Source organism: Chiloscyllium plagiosum, unplaced genomic scaffold, assembly GCF_037043375.1.
Source record: "Chiloscyllium plagiosum isolate Xiang-an unplaced genomic scaffold, Cpla_swu_hap1 HiC_scaffold_35, whole genome shotgun sequence".
Lineage (NCBI taxonomy): Eukaryota > Metazoa > Chordata > Chondrichthyes > Orectolobiformes > Hemiscylliidae > Chiloscyllium > Chiloscyllium plagiosum.
This window is the reverse complement of record NW_028270173.1, coordinates 68633964-68649768: the sequence shown is the minus strand read 5'-3', so window position 1 is coordinate 68649768 and position 15805 is coordinate 68633964.

Sequence of the window (15805 nt, the reverse complement as noted above, 5' to 3'; positions counted from 1 at the left end):
TGTATATCTCTGACTCTAAATGGGACTAGATTTGATTGGGATATCTGGTCGGCATGGACGAGTTGGACTGAAGGGTCTGCTTTCATGCTGTACTTCTCTATGACTCTGTAATTCTTGGCACATGCTTTCGAAAGGTAAGTCACTCTATGCACATACTTCCCATGAGTACCAGCCCCTGGGTTCGGACTGACACCTTCATGACATATGTCAGCAAGGAGCAATGATAGGGGGGTGGGGAGTGGGGAATCGTACACAATGGGACACAGAGCGGCTTTTCTAGAAAGATGGACCGTTTGGATAGAGGCAGAGCGGTCTTTTGTTGAAAGATGCAGTGCATGGATAGAGGGAGAGGGGGCTTTTCTAGAAAGATGGGGTGCATGGATAGAGGGAGACGGGACTTTTAGAGAAAGATTGGATGCATGGATAGAGGGAGAGGGGGCTTTTATAGAAAGATGGAGTACATGGATAGAGGCAGAGGGGGATTTTATAGAAAGATGGGATGCATGGATAAAGGGAGAAGGGGCTTTTATAGAAAGATGGGAGCATGGACAGAGGGAGAGGGGGCTTTTATTGAAAGATGGGAGCATGGATAGAGGCAGGGGCTTTTATAGAAAGATGGGAGCATGGATCGAGAAAACGGGGGCTTTCGTAGAAGCATGGGAGCAGGTATAGAGGGAGAAGGGGCTTTTAAATAAAAGTGGGGGAGAGATAGAGGGGGCATTTTGATGGGGGTTGAGGGGAATGAAGCTGCATGGGGTGGGAGTGCACTTAGACTAGGGGTGGGAGGAAGGAGGGGAAAGTGGGTATCAGCTGAAAAACTACAGGGGTGGGCCAGAATTGTGGGTGGGGTAACAAATTATCGAGAGGTCAGGTTACAGAATTATTGGGCAGCAAATGTAGGGGGTGCAGAAAATTGTGGGACTATGTCATTGGGGAGTGGCCCAATATTTGCGGGTTTAGGCAGGAAACCTCTGGGTGGGGGAGAAAAGACTGTACATGGGGAGGGTGGGAATTGTGGGCAGGGTCATAGTTGGGGGGGAGCCACAATATTTGGGAGGGGGGCACTTAGTAAAAGCCCTTGTTTCAGAGAGTGAGTTTGGCAGGGAGGGGTGCCTGGTAACTGGGATGTTGCTGTGTAGTGACTCAAAAGGTCAGTGAGACCCCACTGTGTGGGGCCATGGTGGGATTTCAGAGAGGAGTGGTCTCTGCCCAAAGGGTCAAATCCTGAGAGAACCCTCAGGCATTTAATGTGGATATAACCTCCTCCTAGTCTGAGACATGGGGTCCAGTAGGGGTTTATACAGGACATGGAGTGTGATAAAGAGGGCTTTTATGCCCTGGTGGGAGTAATGGAGGTGGAAGGTTCAGGGGCTTAAATAAGACTGCACGGGGTGAGGGGCAATTACCAGTATTCAGTGCCTGGGGGAGAGAGTCTGAGGGGCAAAAAGTCAGAAGAATGACCACGCCCCACTCCACCTGACACACCCCTTTCCATACAGACCCCACTCCTAACCCAGGTCCCACCTACACACCCAGACCCCGCCCCTAACTCATGTCCCACCCACACACCCAAGCCCCGCCCCTAACCCAGGTCCCGCCCATACACACAGATCCCGCCCAACCCAGGTCTTACCCACACACTCCCTCCTCATGCTCCTGGTCACAATTGACCATTCCTTAAGTGCACCTTCTGTGACTCCCTCCTGGGACAGAATATTTAAGGGATTCTGTCACTGCCTGATGGCTCAAAGTGTGCGTCTGCTCTTCAACTCATCAGCTTGATGAATCGAGCCCTCGATGACAGTGTGGTTTGCAAATCTGACAGCAAATTTGCAGCAACGTGTCATTCTGTCTGAGTGCATTTAATGACTGATTGTGGGAAATAAGAAATGCAGTTTTCTGCAGGCGATATAGAAATGTAGTTGTTGTGAGTGCTAGTGGAATGTAACTTCTGTAGATGGGGGAGGGGTGAGACATTATACAAACGGTCACGGAATCCTTGTAGCATGTAGTATACTTAAGGTTCAAGACTTTACTGAATTATAGAGGGTCTTTTAAAGTAATAGTTTTAAAGAAATAGTTTTAAGCTAGGGAAATAACTATGAAGTGTTGTAGCAAGAGTATTTCAATATGATAAGAATAACAAGTACAGGAATGTAGACATCCAGGAACGACTTGATACAAAGATAAGGAAATTGAAAAACGAGTGAGGTAACCGACTTGTGATAGGACCAATGAGAAAGAGGAGGCGTGATTCAGCAACTCCCAAACCAGACAAAGAAAGGCGACATGCTCTTTTACAGCGCACTTTTTCCGGACCATCGAAGTGTCCAAACTTGCAAGCTTGTAATAAATTGTCCTTGTTTTCATGGCTTTGTCTCCGGCTGATTTATAAGTGAGTTCTGTTTCTCACATGATAATTTTATTAATAATACAAGTTAAAATTATTGCATCTGATATATTATTTAATCGTTTAGAATTTGTGAGAAACAAAAGCTCACTCACTTTAATAATTTTAGTTCGAGACCAAATTTCTTAACAACAGCGTCGTTTTATTTGTACACCTATGGGTGGGTGCTTTGTCTAATTACCAGGCAAGGCAATGACAAAATGCACAGTATATCCCAAACAACCCTTGCAATTTATACTGTTTTTTCCCATATGTTTTCCTTATTCCATTGTCTGTTCCCTGCTTCGCTTACGTCACTCATTTCCTTAAGACTTATCTCACAACTTCTGTTTATCCTGTCTTGTCCGTGACAAACTCTTATCTCTGACTCCCATAAGGGTGTTTGACGTCAGTCTATTGTAGATTATTGATTAGGCATACCTTTTCTTCTATCAGCATCTATTTCCATCCAGAGGCCACTTTGACCTCTTTGATTAGGGTTTGTTCCTGTGTCTCCGAGTAGGGGAAACAGATGCTTTCCTGTTTGCCCATATATCCACCATTGTTCTGTATTCACGTCTCATGCTAACATATCCTTTCTTTTTGCTGAATATGTATTTTCTCATTCCTGTTCTGTATCAGAATTTATACTTGCAGAAATAACATAAATTCATTTATATCCCACAAATTGATGGCGTTGCCATTTTAGAAAAGCAAGCTCCTCTTTATTATCTTTGTGGGATATAGGTAAAGTAGTGTTACTTCTGCAATCATATTTACTTATGTAAGGTAAATGAACTCACAGCAGTGTATAATTGTTTCAGCCAAGAGCTTAGTCAACAAGAATGGAAACTGCGTGAAGGAAATACACAATTGTTTTTGTATTAGCTAAAATGTGCATGCAAGAATGAAATGTGCCTGCAAACATTGGTAGACAAATAGGTAAGGTGCTGTGAGGGGAGGTTAAACTAGCCATTTGGATACAGAACTGGCTCAAAGGTAGGAGACAGAGGGTTGTGGTAGAAGGTTGTTTTTCAGACTGGAGGCCACAAGGATCGGTGCTGGGTCCTCTACTTTTTGTCATTTACATAGATGATTGAATGCGAGAAGACGAGGTACAGTTAGTACGTTTGCAGATGACACCAAAATTGGAGGTGTAGTGGACAGCGAAGAGGGTTACCTCAGATTACAACAGGTTCTGGACCAGATGGGCCAATGGGCTGAGAAGTGGCAGATGGAGTTTAATTCAGAATAATGCGAGGTGCTGCATTTTGGGAAAGCAAATTGGGAAAGCAGGACTTATACACTTAATGGTAAGGTCCTAGGGAGTGTTGTTGAAGAAAGAGACCTTGGAGTGCAGGTTCATAGCTCCTTGAAAGTGGATTGGAATACAGACTCAAACCTCACACCTTTAATACAATGTCTGAGCTGAGATGTCGTTTTTTTATAAAACGTTAGGTAATCTCGGGAATGTGACTTGAAATAAGTTCTGGGATTTACATATTAATGAATTGAAACCTGCAAACCATTCTAAAAGATGGAAGATTTCACAGCAATCTAGATTTGTTCAATATACCGTATCAGTTGCATGACACTATGATTTTTAGCTATAAATTCTGTGTCTTACGATCCTGCCCCAGTAGCGTCCTGATGAAGGAGCAGTGCTCCAAAAGCTAGTGTTTCCAACTAAATCGGTTAGAGTATAGCCTGGTATTGTGTGGATGCAATTGCTGGGCTTCCTCAGTCTGCAAACGACCAAAACTAGAGATATATGACCTTATGGTGGGCGTGCGAAAAGTACCCGTCAGTTATGCAATGATGACATAATGCAATGTGTATCACACTTTCCACTTTAACGTTGTTTTTACTCAGAATATACAAGGGTCTGGGGAGAATTAACTATCTTTTCTCCACTGCAATAAGAGGTTCAAAAGAGTATCCGATGCCTTGCAATGTTGGTTGTTGTAAGTTAAGCCTCCACTGTCGAGCAGATTTTTCAGGATTCTCTTGTAGTGCTTCTCAGGGACACATGGGAGATCACAACCTGCAAGGAATCCACCGCAGGAAACTAGAAGTCTTTTCTAGCAAGTATGCGTGCAAGGGGGAGGTAGGTTGCAGGCATGTATCAGACACGTTAGAGATTTGATTTGAGTTGCTCCTGATCACCGGCAATTCTCGTGTGACACACCGGGTTTGTCAATACAGGGTCGGGGAGGCATACAGACTGTGAATACAGGAATCTGTGTCGTACCCCTGGACAGAATCCCTTGCACAGGTGCCTGGAATCTTGTGTTCAACCTTTAGAGAAGTCTTAGGTGGCAGAAAGTGTGGCTCAGAAAAATGGGTTCCCCTGTTATGGGAGTAAAGCGACTGAGACTATCAATATACATAATACCTTTTTGTATCTGGCCTATCAAAACAACTGTTGGCTATTACCCATTCACAGGGTGTATCCCTTTGTGGCCCATATCCTTTAGCTGACCAGAAGTTGCTGAAAGGCTTATACACCGAACTCTTCAGGCTAAACTGATAACTCTGAGGACATGCTGGAGTGGAAGTCAGCAAGGTATAATCTGCCCTGATTCCAAGATAGGTACGAACCCGACTACAACAGATCCCATATGCCTCCTTTCCTTGTAGGACTTAACAACATTGTTAGCGACACCATTTGCTTCACGCAACACAGAAACGTCTCTACTGGCACTTATATGGGATCTAGTCAATGTTCTTTTATTATCCCCTAGATTGAATATAAGCAAACTTTGACAAGCCAGGGTCACTCTTTATTTAATTGGTCGCATGACATTAATAAGACGTCACGCTCCCTGTGGAAAGACTCAGGTCCCAAGTTGTGGAGGGGCAGAGATTCCAACTGAACCTCTTACAATGGCACCTATTTTACTTGTGGTCTTAATGACTTATCCTTGACTTGCCTCACATTCGACAGGGTGTGTTATAGGTGATACGTAGTCTCACATCAGAGTTTTGGATGAGTTACCTTCCCCTGAAGCCCAAGAGATCCCTCACCAGATTCCTCACCTGGGTTGGGAGTTTTCTCCTTCTTTTTGAATCTATCTGCATTCCCAAGAATTGAGCAAATTGAAAATAGTATTGGAAACCATTGCCAATAATACCGCCTGAGGCCCTGACTGAGATCGCAGCTAGAGCAGCGGCCCTTCAGAAACGCTTGGTCTTGGATTGTCTATTATCTAAAATAGACACTTGTGCTGTTATCGGGTGTTACAACTCTGAAAGTGTCTATAATTTGGTGACTCCCATTTGCAGGGAAGTCAAGAGATTAAGCTGCCCTTTTGATTCTGGATGTCTTTTTATCTCTCCTGGCAGGGTAAGTGGGGATCTTCCTTAGTCATTGGAGTAATCACCTTTACTATCATACTTCTCATACTTTGCCTCATATGTAGAACTACAGATTGTTGTTGTACAGTTTGTTCCTACCACATTTCCACTCCAAAACTGGTGATTATCCATCAGACTGAACCCAATGACAACCACTACAATGAACAGACGTGTATGAGTATGCGATAAAAACAATGACTGCAGATGCTGGAAACCAGATTCTGGATTAGTGGTGCTGGAAGAGCACAGCAGTTCAGGCAGCATCCAAGGAGCTTCAAAATCGACATTTCGGGCAAAAGCCTGATGAAGGGCTTTTGGCCGAAATGTCGATTTTGAAGCTCCTTGGATGCTGCCTGAGCTGCTGTGCTCTTCCAGCACCACTAATCCAGTGTATGAGTATGTGACCTTTTCCAGAAGGATACTTGCCCCCTTTTTTGGATGAGCTGATATCCTAAACTTTGGTGTTGATCTGGAAAACCAACAAGGAGGGAATGGTAGAAGTAGTAAGAACTTGGCATACTGCTGCATGATGGGACAATTGACCAAGGTTAAAGGTCATCTGGCTCTCGAGCTCGCAGCTGTAGTGGAAAAATATTGCTGGAAAAATAGACTGAGGTTGTGTAGTTATAGTTTGATGAAATACAGAGGGTGTATCTTAAGCTGGTTAGTCTCTCTGTCTTGAGCAATGTTGGGATCAAAGGGAGTAGCTGCATTGTGCTTTTGTCTATCTTGAATTATTGTAGTCAACATTACTTGAGTGCTGAATGTAATCTAACTAAAATAAGCAAAGTTTTGTATCATTGTAAAAAATATAGGCTGTCTGTTCAGCTCGGGAGAGTGCCGTGAGACAGTGAAGACTGTGGTAGCTTCCCCGTGAATTCACAAAAAATAAAGCTTCTTCAAACAAGACTCCAAGTCTCAGACTAAGTAATTTCCTTATCACTCCCAGTCAGTTTTTTTTCTAGTTTAATTTTAACTGGTAACCTAGAGAAGAAGCTCCTGTGAAAAGTGGTTCCATGCATCAGCAAATGATCCCTGGCTGACTACTCTGAAATTTCTCTTGCCTCTAAGATCATGTGCTTGAATTGACCTTTCGCCAAAGGGTGTGTTTATGGGGTGTTGTAAGGATTAGAACAGCTTTGTTAAATTATGATAGAATTGGTTAAGTTTTCAAATAAGGTGCAACTTGAAATTCTGTTTTCTTTTGTTTGTGTTTCATCGATAGTGTTTAGATAAATTTGTTTTGCTTCAAGCCAAGTAGTTTGACCAGCTGTGTCACATCTGGAATATCCACCTTTCATCTGCCTAAAACAACAAAAACTGTTAGCATCTGGGCTACCTTCTTAAAACGTTTTGAAGGTGTCTGGCATGGTCCATAACACTATCCTTTCCTGTAATCATTTTCAAACTATTAAACTTATGATCCCTGGCCTCAAAGTGCTCCCAGACTAACACCTCAGTCACTTGCCCGGCCTTATTTGTTAAGGGAAGGTCACGTTCTCATTCTCATCAACATATTAGATAAGAAAATTTTCTTGTACATACTTAAATTCCTCTCCATCTCAGCCCTTATCATTATTGCAGTCCCAGTCAAAGTTTGCAAATTTAAAAATCCCCTACAATTACCACCCTATTATTCTTACAGAAAACTGAGATCTTCTTACAAATTTACTTTGTTAACTGCTGGGGGATCTACAGTACCAGCTCAATAAGGTGATCATGCCTTGTTTTTTGTGTCTCAGTTCCACCCAAATAACTTCACTGGATGCACTCCCCGGAATACCCTCCAAAAGTGCAGCTGTAATGTTATCCCTAATGGAAAATGCCACTCTCCCTCCTCCTTTGTTCTCCTTTCTGTGACTATGTATGTACAGAAATATATTTTATGTATGAAGTATATTTCTGAAATAGAGAAGTGTTAGGTTGAGAAGTTGGACCCTTTAAGACAACCTCAAGTGCTGCAGGAATTGAGCAAATGCAGCTGCACAGCCAATTGATCTATATTAGGAGGGCTGATGTGACACAGTGGTAGTGCTCCTAACTCTGAGCTAGAAGGTGTGGTTTCAAGACCAGCTATGTCAAGGTGGAAGAGGTGCTGGATGTATTAAAACGTATGAAGGTGGACAAATCTCCTGGTCCTGACCAGACATGTCCAAGAATGCTTCAAGAGCCTGGAGAAGAAATTGCTGGGTTCCTGGCTGAAATTTTTGCATCATTGTCAGCCACGGGTGAGGACCAGGAAGACTGAAGGGTAGTGAATGTTGTGCCATTCTTCAAGAAGGGCTGCAAAGAAAAACCTGGGAACCATAGACCAGTATGGCTGAGAAGTGGCAGATGGAGTTTAATTCAGATAAATGCGAGGTGCTACAATTTGGGAAAGCAAATCTTAGCAGAACTTATACACTTAATGGTAAGGTCCTAGGGCGTGTTGCTGAACAAAGAGACCTTGAAGTGCAAGTTCAGAGCTTCTTGAAAGTGGAGTCGCAGGTAGATAGGATAGTGAAGGCGGCATTTGGTATGCTTTCCTTTATTGGTCAGAGTATTGAGTACAGGAGTTGGGAGATCATGTTGCGGCTGTACAGGTCATTGATTAGGCCACGGTTGGAATACTGCGTGTAATTCTGGTCTCCTGCCTATTGGAAAAATGTTGTGAAGCTTGAAAGGGTTCAGGAAAGGTTTATAAGGATGTTGCCAGGGTTGCAGCATTTGAGCTATAAGGAGAGGCTGAACAGGCTGGAGCAGTTTTCCCTGGAGCATCAGAGGCGGAGGGGTGACCTTATGGAGGTTTACAAAATTATGAGGGGCATAGATAGAACAAATAGACAAAGTCTTTTCCCGGGGAGTCCAGAACTAGAAGGTACAGGTTTAGGGTGGGAGGGGAAAGATATAAAAGAGATCCAAGGGGTAACGTTTTCACACAGAGTGGTTTGTGTATGGAATGAGCTGCCAGAGGAAGTGGTGGAGGCTCGTACAATTGCAACATTTAAAAGCATTTGGATGGGTATATGAATAGGAAGGGTTTGGAGAGACATGGGTCAGCATGAACGGTTTGGACCGAAGGGTGTTTCCATGTTGTATATCTGTATTGCTCTGTGTGCTGGGTAAGTTACTTAAGATTCTGAGAAATAAAACATATTTGGAAAGACATTTGGTTTGATTAGGAGCAGTCAGCATGGTTTTGTGCGTGGGAGGTCATGCCTCAGAAAATTTGTTAGGAGTTCTTTGAAGAGGGCAGGGTGGATAGTCTATATGTAGTTCAGTTAGACCTTTGATAAGGTTTCACATGATAGGCTGCTCTGGAAGGTTAGATCACATGGAACAGAGGGTAATCTGGCAATTTAGATACAAAATTGGCTTAATGGTAGGAAGCAGAAGGTAATAGTGGAAGAATGCTCGTCGGACTGGAGGCCTATGACTAGTTGAATGCCTCAGAGGTCAGTGCTGGGCCCATTACTGTTTGTTATCTATCTTAATGATTTGGATGAGAACGTGTAAGACATGATCAGTAAGTTTGCGGATATTAAAATTGGCAGTATTGTGGACAGTGAGGAACATTAATGAGGGTGGCACGGTGGCTCAGAGGTTAGCACTGCTGCCTCACAGCGCCAGGGACCTAGGTTCGATTCCTGCCTCGGGAGACTGCGTGTGGAGTTTGCACATTCTGTCTGTGTGGGTTTCCTCCGGGTGCTGTGGTTTCCTCCCTCAATCCAAAGATGTGCAGGTTAGGTGAATTGGCTATGCTAAATTGCCCATAGTGTGAGATAGGTTAGGTGAGGGGAAATGGATCAGGGTGGGTTACTCTTCAGTGGACTTGTTGGGCCGAAGAGCCTGTTTCCACACTGTAAAGAATCTAATCTAATTATCTGAAGTTGCAGCAAGGGAAGTGGGCCAAGAAATGGCAAATGGTGTTTAATATTGATAAGTGTGAGGTCTTGCATTTTGGAAAATCAAATCAGAGTAGGAGTTTCATGGTGAATGATAGTATCTTCAGGAGTTCAGGTGCACGGCTGTCTGAAAATGGAGTCGCATGCAGACTGGGCAGTGAAGCAGGCTTTTGGGACACTGGCCTTCTTCAGTTCGAGCATTGAGTATAGAAGTTGGGAAGTTATGTTGCAGTTACATAGGCCGTTGGGGAGGCTGCACTTTGAATATTGTGTTCAGCTTTGGTCACCTTGTAATCGGAAGGATGTTATTAAACTGGAAGGAGAGGAGAAAATTTACAAGGATGTTGCCTGGATTCAATTGTCTGAGTTATAGGGACAGGTTGGACAAGCTCAAACTGTTTTCTTTAGAGTGTAGGAGACTGAGAAGGGGCAGGGACCTTCTAGAAGTGTACAATTTTATGAGAGGCATGGATATGGCACATTCACTCAGTGTTTTTCCCAAGGTTGGGGAATCAGGGACGAAAGGGCATCAGTTTAAGGTTAAAGGTAAGCTGAGGGGCAACTTGTTTTTACACAGAGGGTGATGCACATATGGAAAGACTTGCCAGCGGAAGTGGTTGAGGCAGGTACATTAACATTTAAATGTATTTGGAGAAATACATGGATAGGGTTAGAAGGCTATGGGCCAAGTGCAGGGAAATGGGATTAGGGTTGACAGACATTTTGATCAGCATGGAACAGTTTGCACCAAAAGGCCAGTCTCTGTGCTGTGGGACTCTTATGATGCCATGACCCAATCATTTCAGTGAAGCATCATAACAGTTATGGTCAGGAGATTAGGAATTCTCTTTCAAGACAAGGGTCCAATTGTGGTTAGGATTTCCTTGAGGAGAAAGTGAGGTCTGCAGATGCTGGAGATCAGAGCTGAAAATGTGTTGCTGGAAAAGCGCAGCAGGTCAGGCAGCATCCAGGGAACAGGAGAATCGACGTTTCGGGCATAAGCCCTTCTTCAGGAACCCATTCCTGAAGAAGTGCTTATGCCCGAAACGTCGATTCTCCTGTTCCCTGGATGCTGCCTGACCTGCTGCGCTTTTCCAGCAACACATTTTCAGTTAGGATTTCCTTGGCAGGGTTGATATGCAGTGACTCTCAGACTTAGTGTCTTTGTCTTGATTAAACCTCTGCCAGGCGAGACTGCAAGCTTTGAATTTCCCCAAGATCCCCACTCCCCTAATGTTTATATCGAAGTCTTCATTTGTGCACTTTACCAATGCAGCATCCCCAACCATCAGGCAGACAAAGACACATGCCACACCTAGCTGTGCACTGTTTCCCCTTTGAAGCAAAGGTGTTATTTAAGTCAATAACCTCCTCCCACTTTCCCCTCACCTTGTTTGATCCCTTTCCATTCACTATCATCTCCTGATATTATGTATTGAATTCTCCCCTTTCAGCATTGTAATTCCCTACGCATCCCTGCCTTGTAGGACTCCAATCCTACAATTAAATTCCCACGTTCCCTCCTGCAGCAGCAGTCCCTGATTCACCCTTGACTTTTAGTGGATGGAGCCCCAGAATAAATTTGGCTCCATTCTCTTGAGACTTAGCTGGACAAAGAGTGCCCCGACTGCTTTCCCATGACAGGTTGCACCTGGACTCAGACAGCAATCCATGGCCAAGTCTTGGCACTGAAGAGATGAGATTCCATCATCCTGACTATTGATGACCATCCAGTGGTCCGATCACATCCAAACTGCTAGGCAGCTATCATATACAGCTGCTGACCTATTGTACAACTTGACTGAAGGGTGTTGTCCCAGACTTGGCTGATGTTTACTCTCATTATGCCTCTCTCTAATCAATTGCCTGTAAAACATGAGTGCTTGGCATTCTGAAGAATCATGAAACTCGAAACATTAAAACTTTTTTTACCTCTGCAGCTTAGGTTTGTTTTCACTAAACAGCACAGCAAGACAACATTGAGCCACTGTGCTGCCCTTTCATGAGCACTGCTGCCTCAACTACAGAGAGTCCAGTTCAAATTCAACCTTAGATGGTTGCCTGTATGGAATCTGCGCATTCTCCTCGTGTGTGTAGGTTTCCTCCAAGTGTTCTGTTTTCTCTCACTGTGCAGACTGGGTGGGTTGGTCACAAATTGCCCGTTGTATCCAGGGATGTTCAGGTGGATGAGCCATAAGAAATGTAGGGCTGAAGAGATAGAGTGGGACTGGTTGGGATTATCTTCAGAGGGTCAGTGTGGACTTGGACTGAATGGTGCGCTTCTACATTTTTGGGATTCTATTCTTTTTAAAATCAGTGATCCTTTAAAAAAAGGTCTGGCTGAGAGGCCAAAAAGTGCAAACAGGTAAAGCAAGACACCAGGGAGGTACAATAGCTCGAGTACTAAGATATCAACTGCGATGTCTGAAATGCAGCGGAGTCCAGTCAGAGTGTTGTATTTTGTGAAAATTGTCCTCGGAGCATGGCAATGCAGACAAGTGTTGTAACAAGGCAACTGCTGTGATTTAACAAAGCATAATGTTGGCATGTGTCAGATGTTACATTTTGAATGCCAGTGTCTACAGACATGGAGTGCACATGGCTGTCTCCCATGGGGCATACCCTGAGATGTTAATGCCATGTATGCAAGATAGATGTTTGGAAGAGCAAGCAGCAAGCTCCTGTCACAGATACTCACTTATGTGAGTTACGTTCTCAGCACCTCTGCTTTTTAGCAGTTGGGAAAATAGGAATCTACATATTAGTGAGGCAAGTAATAATGAGCATGAATAGGCACCTTGTCATTTACTAGTAATAATCTCATCTCAGGCTCCAGGATTTGCTTGGTAAATTTGACCTGTAGATCTCAACAGCAAGGAAGGACTCACATCACATTTAACAATTCTTCCAAAGTATTCACTACCATTGACCTTTTTTGGGGTTCATGATCAGTTACCAAATTAAGGGCAGTCGACTGACTCCGAGCTGGCTGGCAACAGCCAGTGGCCTGTTTGAGGAGGAAGAGTTCCCTTGGCAAGGAAGCTGTTAAAGAAAAACAAAAGCAGGCAACACCACAAGTCATTTTCTCATTGTTTATTGAGTTTGCAAAGAAACATCAGTTTAGGTATGTCACATTAGTAAATTAGATAAAATATACAACAGTGACAATTGGTGTCAATGACTGAGACCAGAGAACAAAGACAGACGGCACAAAATGTTTTAATCTCATTAGAAGTGTTAGAGTTGCATTCTGATCTCAGAGCCGAAAGCAAACTCTTCCCTTGACCTTCCTCCTCCTCTTCTGGTCCATCTCTCATCTGCCTGTTGAGGACTGCTCAATGAAAACTGCTCTCTGGGGACAGACTAATGAGATCTGCTATCTACAAGATCTGCTTGTTGAGAACTACCCTCAACTTCTTTCTACCCCAACACATTATTAATTCATATTTCCAGGGGCATGTAGTTTACACTATATTAATCAATTGTCTGAACTCTTTTGGCCAGTGGCTGTGGGGCAATTGCTTTGGAAGTATTGGAAATAGCAGCTTAAAATCCTTTGGATGCAGCTGCTTGTGGGATGGAAAGTGAGGAACAAAAGGGATCATGTCAGTGTTGTGGGAGGGAAGAAGGGGGTGGGGAGGCCAGAAGTGTGGGAAGTGGGTGGGACATGGCTGAGATCCTAGTCAATCCCAGTGAGTGCTTTTTCTCACTAGTCTTCACGTTCTACCCACCAGCATCTTTGACTTGATTGTCACACGTACCTAGATACAGTGAAAAGTTCTGTTTGCCTGCAGTACAGGCAGATTGGACTAGACAAAGTGCATTAGATAATACAACAAAGCAAAGGATACAATGTTACAGCTGCCCAGAGTGAGATCTAAGTTTAAATTAAAAGTCAATGGTCCTTTTAAGTCTAATAAAATTCCAGGAATTCCACCCCCCTCACTGACCCTGATATAGACCGAAATTCCCTCTCTGCCAACTATGACATTTTTTGAAACCCTCCTACAGGCCCCAATAACCCCAGCTCCCCCTCCCCAACTTTGACATCTCATAAGCAGGCCACCACCTTTAGTGCAGTCTAACTCCTGAACAAACTGCCATCTAACCCTATACTTACTGTTAGGGTCTGGCTGTACTTCTCGTTACTTATCACACTCGGCACACTCCTGCACAAAATGGGGTGGCTTGACTTCCCCCAATACGCCTGAATTAGAGGAGACTGTGTTCGTGTCAACTACACTCGGCATTTTTGCTGGGGCTGACACTGGGAATGACAGGACTGTTCCATCAGGAGAGGTTGGTTCACCTGAGCCTGTGTTCAGAGGAATGAGAGGGGCATTCTGATCAAACCGTGTCCAATTTGAATGTCTGGACAGACCTGATGCAGGGAGGAGGTTTCCCCTTGGTAGAGGAGTCTCAAACCAAATATCACAGTCTCAGGATGTGGGCTTGGCCATTTTAAATGGAGATGAAGCGAACTTTCTGAACTCAGAGGTGGTTAATCTTTGGAATTCGGTCCCACAGTAGACTGTGGAGGACAAGTCATGGAATATATCAAGGAAAGAAATTGATGGTGTGTTTCGAGGTTAAAGACATCACGAGGATGGAGACAAAGTGGGAATGTGGCACCGAGTAGAGTAGAGTAGCTTTTCTTGGTCATTTCTCCCAAATACAACTGATAAAATAAAACGAGACAGTGTTCTCCAGGAAAAGGGTGCGACATGGGCAGCACAAGCTACGCAACCATACATAGCCATAAAATGCATAAGAAATGCAAAACACACAAGCTACACAGTAATGAAGAATGATGGATAATGGACATTTTTCCAGCAGAATGTAAGACATCCAGTTTGGAAAGACTCCAATTATACTGTGTTAAGGAGCCTGATGGCTTGGGGGGAGAAACTGTTGCACAGTCTGGCTGCGAGAGACTGAATGCTCCAATATCATCTGTCAGATGGAAGGAGGGAGAAGTGCTTGAGTGAGGGGTGTGTGGGATATTCCACAATGCTGCTAGCCGTTCAGATGCAGTGTGTGGTGTAAATGTTTGTAATGGAGGGAAGAGAGACCCCGATGATCCTCTCAGCTGTCCTCACTATCCGTTGTAGGGCTTTACAATCCGAGACGGTGCAATTCCCGAACCAGGCAGTGATTGATTAAGAGTCAGTGCCCTGAGATAATGAAGTGTCAGCATTGTCTGTCTAACTTTCCAAAATACAAGCAGGAAAATATGAGAGGAATACAGTAAAGGTAACATGACAGGCCTGCCTTTGAATTAGAGGTTAAGGCCTTGTTCAGAATCTGTCACAGAGTTTTAACCTGGAGTCAGGCATATTTCAGTCAGAAAACAGGAAGTGATCGAATGCAGCACTGATGGACGTTGGCTTCAAATTTTGTGCTATCTAAAAATAAAACAAAAATGGACTTGCAATGAGAAAAACCTCCTGGATCGTTAGATACATGTGTGTTGTTTGTGTATAATTGTGAGGGAGTGAGTGTGCCTGAGTGGGAGTGAGAGTTTGTGGTTAGGTTTTTTTTGACGAAGAGATTGTACTGGAATGTGTGTGAGTGCCATGTGTAAGACTGAGTTATTCTGTGAGTTGGGGAGTTTGTGATGCTCGACATATGTGTGTCTCATTGATCGATTTGGACAGCTCCTTACTCTGCATCTAATCCCATTATCTCCTGACCCTGGGAGTTTCAGGTGGATAAAGTGTAAAGGGATACATATTCTATATCTAACCCAGTGATGTAACTGCTCTGATTGTGTTTGATGAGGACAGTATGGGGAACGGGGTAATTTATTCAATGTCTAACCCACGCTGAACATGGCCTGGGAGTTTGAAAAGCTGCAGTGTAGCTTTAATCTGCATCTAACCTCATTTTCAACCTGCTGTACACATTGATGCTCTCGATTAGATTGCAGTCTGTAAATCACTCCCAATTGTGTTGTCCGATGTATAAATTCACTGAAACAGTCAATGAGATTCCAGTCTCCAGCAAGGGAGGAGATTGCAGAGCCATTGGCCTTGATTTTTATGTCCTCTTTGTCTACATGAGTAGTGCCAGAAGACTGGAGGATAGCAAATGTGGTTCCCTTGTTCAAAAAGGGGAGTAGGGATAACCCTAGTAACTATAGGCCGGTGAGTCTCACTTCTGTTGTGGGCAAAGT